This window comes from Larus michahellis, unplaced genomic scaffold, assembly GCF_964199755.1.
Source record: "Larus michahellis unplaced genomic scaffold, bLarMic1.1 SCAFFOLD_26, whole genome shotgun sequence".
NCBI lineage: Eukaryota > Metazoa > Chordata > Aves > Charadriiformes > Laridae > Larus > Larus michahellis.
In genome coordinates, this window is record NW_027436225.1 from 6,180,772 (window position 1) to 6,188,308 (window position 7,537).

A 7,537-nucleotide genomic window follows, 5' to 3' on the forward strand; every position below is an offset into this window, starting at 1 on the left:
TAGATATCTTTGTGCTGTAAATCTCCCAACAGACAAACGCAAAAGCAGCAAACATCTCGCTGTATGTCCCACATCCAAAGTGCCAACAGAGTAATGTAGAGCTTGCTCTCCTTGTCTTTGAGTACAGTTTTCAGTGTCCCGGTTACCTCTTTGCTAACATTCTCTTCAGAGCTGCAGTGAAACCAGGAACCACGTGGAGAAGGCACCCACACTGAAAATGACTGGAAGGAACATTGGGGCTTCTTCTCAGTGTCTCTGACATAGGGTTTCACTGTCCCGGGAAAATCTCTGCTAACACCCTGCAGAGCGCAGTGCCCAATATACAGAAACGTCTTGCGGTATCTCCTACGGGGAAAGTGCCAAGAGGGAATTGTGGAGCTTGTTCTCAGTGTCTCTGAGAATTGCTCTGATTATCCGTGTGACCTCTTTGCTAAGACTCTCCAGAGAGCCTTCCTCAAAACCAACACACATCTTGACATATCTCCCTCATTGATCGCAGTGTCTCCAGAAACGGCATTCAAGGAGCCAGGAACTTTTCTGCCCACACTGTCCATTGAGTTGTCCTCAAAACCAATATACATCCTGCTATATCTCCCACATGGAAAATGCCAGGAGGCAAAAGTGGGGCTTATGTTTAGACTTTCTCGGAACTGCTTCAAATCAACTAGATATCTTTGTGCTGTAAATCTCCCAACAGACAAACGCAAAAGCAGCAAACATCTCGCTGTATGTCCCACATCCAAAGTGCCAACAGAGTAATGTAGAGCTTGCTCTCCTTGTCTTTGAGTACAGTTTTCAGTGTCCCGGTTACCTCTTTGCTAACATTCTCTTCAGAGCTGCAGTGAAACCAGGAACCACGTGGAGAAGGCACCCACACTGAAAATGACTGGAAGGAACATTGGGGCTTCTTCTCAGTGTCTCTGACATAGGGTTTCACTGTCCCGGGAAAATCTCTGCTAACACCCTGCAGAGCGCAGTGCCCAATATACAGAAACGTCTTGCGGTATCTCCTACGGGGAAAGTGCCAGGAGGAATTGTGGAGCTTGTTCTCAGTGTCTCTGAGAATTGCTCTGATTATCCGTGTGACCTCTTTGCTAAGACTCTCCAGAGAGCCTTCCTCAAAACCAACACACATCTTGACATATCTCCCTCATTGATCGCAGTGTCTCCAGAAACGGCATTCAAGGAGCCAGGAACTTTTCTGCCCACACTGTCCATTGAGTTGTCCTCAAAACCAATATACATCCTGCTATATCTCCCACATGGAAAATGCCAGGAGGCAAAAGTGGGGCTTATGTTTAGACTTTCTCGGAACTGCTTCAAATCAACTAGATATCTTTGTGCTGTAAATCTCCCAACAGACAAACGCAAAAGCAGCAAACATCTCGCTGTATGTCCCACATCCAAAGTGCCAAGAGAGTAATGTAGAGCTTGCTCTCCCTGTCTTTGAGTACAGTTTTCAGTGTCCCGGTTACCTCTTTGCTAACATTCTCTTCAGAGCTGCAGTGAAACCAGGAACCACGTGGAGAAGGCACCCACACTGAAAATGACTGGAAGGAACATTGGGGCTTCTTCTCAGTGTCTCTGACATAGGGTTTCACTGTCCCGGGAAAGTCTCTGCTAACACCCTGCAGAGCGCAGTGCCCAATATACAGAAACGTCTTGCGGTATCTCCTACAGGGAAAGTGCCAAGAGGGAATTCTCGATCTTGTTCTCAGTGTCTCTGAGAATTGCTCTGATTATCCGTGTGACCTCTTTGCTAAGACTCTCCAGAGAGCCTTCCTCAAAACCAACACACATCTTGACATATCTCCCGCATTGATCGCAGTGTCTCCAGAAACGGCATTCAAGGAGCCAGGAACTTTTCTGCCCACACTGTCCATTGAGTTGTCCTCAAAACCAATATACATCCTGCTATATCTCCCACATGGAAAATGCCAGGAGGCAAAAGTGGGGCTTATGTTTAGACTTTCTCGGAACTGCTTCAAATCAACTAGATATCTTTGTGCTGTAAATCTCCCAACAGACAAACGCAAAAGCAGCAAACATCTCGCTGTATGTCCCACATCCAAAGTGCCAAGAGAGTAATGTAGAGCTTGCTCTCCCTGTCTTTGAGTACAGTTTTCAGTGTCCCGGTTACCTCTTTGCTAACATTCTCTTCAGAGCTGCAGTGAAACCAGGAACCACGTGGAGAAGGCACCCACACTGAAAATGACTGGAAGGAACATTGGGGCTTCTTCTCAGTGTCTCTGATGTCGGGTTTCACTGTCCCGGGAAAGTCTCTGCTAACACCCTGCAGAGCGCTGTGCCCAATATACAGAAACGTCTTGCGGTATCTCCTACGGGAAAAGTGCCAGGAGGGATTGTGGAGCTTGGTCTCAGTGTCTCTGAGAATTGCTCTGATTATCCGTGTGACCTCTTTGCTAAGACTCTCCAGAGAGCCTTCCTCAAAACCAACACACATCTTGACATATCTCCCGCATTGATCGCAGTGTCTCCAGAAACGGCATTCAAGGAGCCAGGAACTTTTCTGCCCACACTGTCCATTGAGTTGTCCTCAAAACCAATATACATCCTGCTATATCTCCCACATGGAAAATGCCAGGAGGCAAAAGTGGGGCTTATGTTTAGACTTTCTCGGAACTGCTTCAAATCAACTAGATATCTTTGTGCTGTAAATCTCCCAACAGACAAACGCAAAAGCAGCAAACATCTCGCTGTATGTCCCACATCCAAAGTGCCAAGAGAGTAATGTAGAGCTTGCTCTCCCTGTCTTTGAGTACAGTTTTCAGTGTCCCGGTTACCTCTTTGCTAACATTCTCTTCAGAGCTGCAGTGAAACCAGGAACCACGTGGAGAAGGCACCCACACTGAAAATGACTGGAAGGAACATTGGGGCTTCTTCTCAGTGTCTCTGACATAGGGTTTCACTGTCCCGGGAAAGTCTCTGCTAACACCCTGCAGAGCGCTGTGCCCAATATACAGAAACGTCTTGCGGTATCTCCTACGGGGAAAGTGCCAGGAGGAATTGTGGAGCTTGGTCTCAGTGTCTCTGAGAATTGCTCTGATTATCCGTGTGACCTCTTTGCTAAGACTCTCCAGAGAGCCTTCCTCAAAACCAACACACATCTTGACATATCTCCCGCATTGATCGCAGTGTCTCCAGAAACGGCATTCAAGGAGCCAGGAACTTTTCTGCCCACACTGTCCATTGAGTTGTCCTCAAAACCAATATACATCCTGCTATATCTCCCACATGGAAAATGCCAGGAGGCAAAAGTGGGGCTTATGTTTAGACTTTCTCGGAACTGCTTCAAATCAACTAGATATCTTTGTGCTGTAAATCTCCCAACAGACAAACGCAAAAGCAGCAAACATCTCGCTGTATGTCCCACATCCAAAGTGCCAAGAGAGTAATGTAGAGCTTGCTCTCCCTGTCTTTGAGTACAGTTTTCAGTGTCCCGGTTACCTCTTTGCTAACATTCTCTTCAGAGCTGCAGTGAAACCAGGAACCACGTGGAGAAGGCACCCACACTGAAAATGACTGGAAGGAACATTGGGGCTTCTTCTCAGTGTCTCTGATGTCGGGTTTCACTGTCCCGGGAAAGTCTCTGCTAACACCCTGCAGAGCGCTGTGCCCAATATACAGAAACGTCTTGCGGTATCTCCTACAGGGAAAGTGCCAAGAGGGAATTCTCGATCTTGTTCTCAGTGTCTCTGAGAATTGCTCTGATTATCCGTGTGACCTCTTTGCTAAGACTCTCCAGAGAGCCTTCCTCAAAACCAACACACATCTTGACATATCTCCCGCATTGATCGCAGTGTCTCCAGAAACGGCATTCAAGGAGCCAGGAACTTTTCTGCCCACACTGTCCATTGAGTTGTCCTCAAAACCAATATACATCCTGCTATATCTCCCACATGGAAAATGCCAGGAGGCAAAAGTGGGGCTTATGTTTAGACTTTCTCGGAACTGCTTCAAATCAACTAGATATCTTTGTGCTGTAAATCTCCCAACAGACAAACGCAAAAGCAGCAAACATCTCGCTGTATGTCCCACATCCAAAGTGCCAACAGAGTAATGTAGAGCTTGCTCTCCTTGTCTTTGAGTACAGTTTTCAGTGTCCCGGTTACCTCTTTGCTAACATTCTCTTCAGAGCTGCAGTGAAACCAGGAACCACGTGGAGAAGGCACCCACACTGAAAATGACTGGAAGGAACATTGGGGCTTCTTCTCAGTGTCTCTGACATAGGGTTTCACTGTCCCGGGAAAATCTCTGCTAACACCCTGCAGAGCGCAGTGCCCAATATACAGAAACGTCTTGCGGTATCTCCTACGGGGAAAGTGCCAAGAGGGAATTGTGGAGCTTGTTCTCAGTGTCTCTGAGAATTGCTCTGATTATCCGTGTGACCTCTTTGCTAAGACTCTCCAGAGAGCCTTCCTCAAAACCAACACACATCTTGACATATCTCCCTCATTGATCGCAGTGTCTCCAGAAACGGCATTCAAGGAGCCAGGAACTTTTCTGCCCACACTGTCCATTGAGTTGTCCTCAAAACCAATATACATCCTGCTATATCTCCCACATGGAAAATGCCAGGAGGCAAAAGTGGGGCTTATGTTTAGACTTTCTCGGAACTGCTTCAAATCAACTAGATATCTTTGTGCTGTAAATCTCCCAACAGACAAACGCAAAAGCAGCAAACATCTCGCTGTATGTCCCACATCCAAAGTGCCAACAGAGTAATGTAGAGCTTGCTCTCCTTGTCTTTGAGTACAGTTTTCAGTGTCCCGGTTACCTCTTTGCTAACATTCTCTTCAGAGCTGCAGTGAAACCAGGAACCACGTGGAGAAGGCACCCACACTGAAAATGACTGGAAGGAACATTGGGGCTTCTTCTCAGTGTCTCTGACATAGGGTTTCACTGTCCCGGGAAAATCTCTGCTAACACCCTGCAGAGCGCAGTGCCCAATATACAGAAACGTCTTGCGGTATCTCCTACGGGGAAAGTGCCAGGAGGAATTGTGGAGCTTGTTCTCAGTGTCTCTGAGAATTGCTCTGATTATCCGTGTGACCTCTTTGCTAAGACTCTCCAGAGAGCCTTCCTCAAAACCAACACACATCTTGACATATCTCCCTCATTGATCGCAGTGTCTCCAGAAACGGCATTCAAGGAGCCAGGAACTTTTCTGCCCACACTGTCCATTGAGTTGTCCTCAAAACCAATATACATCCTGCTATATCTCCCACATGGAAAATGCCAGGAGGCAAAAGTGGGGCTTATGTTTAGACTTTCTCGGAACTGCTTCAAATCAACTAGATATCTTTGTGCTGTAAATCTCCCAACAGACAAACGCAAAAGCAGCAAACATCTCGCTGTATGTCCCACATCCAAAGTGCCAAGAGAGTAATGTAGAGCTTGCTCTCCCTGTCTTTGAGTACAGTTTTCAGTGTCCCGGTTACCTCTTTGCTAACATTCTCTTCAGAGCTGCAGTGAAACCAGGAACCACGTGGAGAAGGCACCCACACTGAAAATGACTGGAAGGAACATTGGGGCTTCTTCTCAGTGTCTCTGACATAGGGTTTCACTGTCCCGGGAAAGTCTCTGCTAACACCCTGCAGAGCGCAGTGCCCAATATACAGAAACGTCTTGCGGTATCTCCTACAGGGAAAGTGCCAAGAGGGAATTCTCGGTTTTGTTCTCAGTGTCTCTGAGAATTGCTCTGATTATCCGTGTGACCTCTTTGCTAAGACTCTCCAGAGAGCCTTCCTCAAAACCAACACACATCTTGACATATCTCCCGCATTGATCGCAGTGTCTCCAGAAACGGCATTCAAGGAGCCAGGAACTTTTCTGCCCACACTGTCCATTGAGTTGTCCTCAAAACCAATATACATCCTGCTATATCTCCCACATGGAAAATGCCAGGAGGCAAAAGTGGGGCTTATGTTTAGACTTTCTCGGAACTGCTTCAAATCAACTAGATATCTTTGTGCTGTAAATCTCCCAACAGACAAACGCAAAAGCAGCAAACATCTCCCTGTATGTCCCACATCCAAAGTGCCAAGAGAGTAATGTAGAGCTTGCTCTCCCTGTCTTTGAGTACAGTTTTCAGTGTCCCGGTTACCTCTTTGCTAACATTCTCTTCAGAGCTGCAGTGAAACCAGGAACCACGTGGAGAAGGCACCCACACTGAAAATGACTGGAAGGAACATTGGGGCTTCTTCTCAGTGTCTCTGACATAGGGTTTCACTGTCCCGGGAAAGTCTCTGCTAACACCCTGCAGAGCGCTGTGCCCAATATACAGAAACGTCTTGCGGTATCTCCTACGGGGAAAGTGCCAGGAGGAATTGTGGAGCTTGTTCTCAGTGTCTCTGAGAATTGCTCTGATTATCCGTGTGACCTCTTTGCTAAGACTCTCCAGAGAGCCTTCCTCAAAACCAACACACATCTTGACATATCTCCCGCATTGATCGCAGTGTCTCCAGAAACGGCATTCAAGGAGCCAGGAACTTTTCTGCCCACACTGTCCATTGAGTTGTCCTCAAAACCAATATACATCCTGCTATATCTCCCACATGGAAAATGCCAGGAGGGAAAAGTGGGGCTTATGTTTAGACTTTCTCGGAACTGCTTCAAATCAACTAGATATCTTTGTGCTGTAAATCTCCCAACAGACAAACGCAAAAGCAGCAAACATCTCGCTGTATGTCCCACATCCAAAGTGCCAAGAGAGTAATGTAGAGCTTGCTCTCCCTGTCTTTGAGTACAGTTTTCAGTGTCCCGGTTACCTCTTTGCTAACATTCTCTTCAGAGCTGCAGTGAAACCAGGAACCACGTGGAGAAGGCACCCACACTGAAAATGACTGGAAGGAACATTGGGGCTTCTTCTCAGTGTCTCTGATGTCGGGTTTCACTGTCCCGGGAAAGTCTCTGCTAACACCCTGCAGAGCGCTGTGCCCAATATACAGAAACGTCTTGCGGTATCTCCTACGGGGAAAGTGCCAGGAGGAATTGTGGAGCTTGGTCTCAGTGTCTCTGAGAATTGCTCTGATTATCCGTGTGACCTCTTTGCTAAGACTCTCCAGAGAGCCTTCCTCAAAACCAACACACATCTTGACATATCTCCCGCATTGATCGCAGTGTCTCCAGAAACGGCATTCAAGGAGCCAGGAACTTTTCTGCCCACACTGTCCATTGAGTTGTCCTCAAAACCAATATACATCCTGCTATATCTCCCACATGGAAAATGCCAGGAGGCAAAAGTGGGGCTTATGTTTAGACTTTCTCGGAACTGCTTCAAATCAACTAGATATCTTTGTGCTGTAAATCTCCCAACAGACAAACGCAAAAGCAGCAAACATCTCGCTGTATGTCCCACATCCAAAGTGCCAAGAGAGTAATGTAGAGCTTGCTCTCCCTGTCTTTGAGTACAGTTTTCAGTGTCCCGGTTACCTCTTTGCTAACATTCTCTTCAGAGCTGCAGTGAAACCAGGAACCACGTGGAGAAGGCACCCACACTGAAAATGACTGGAAG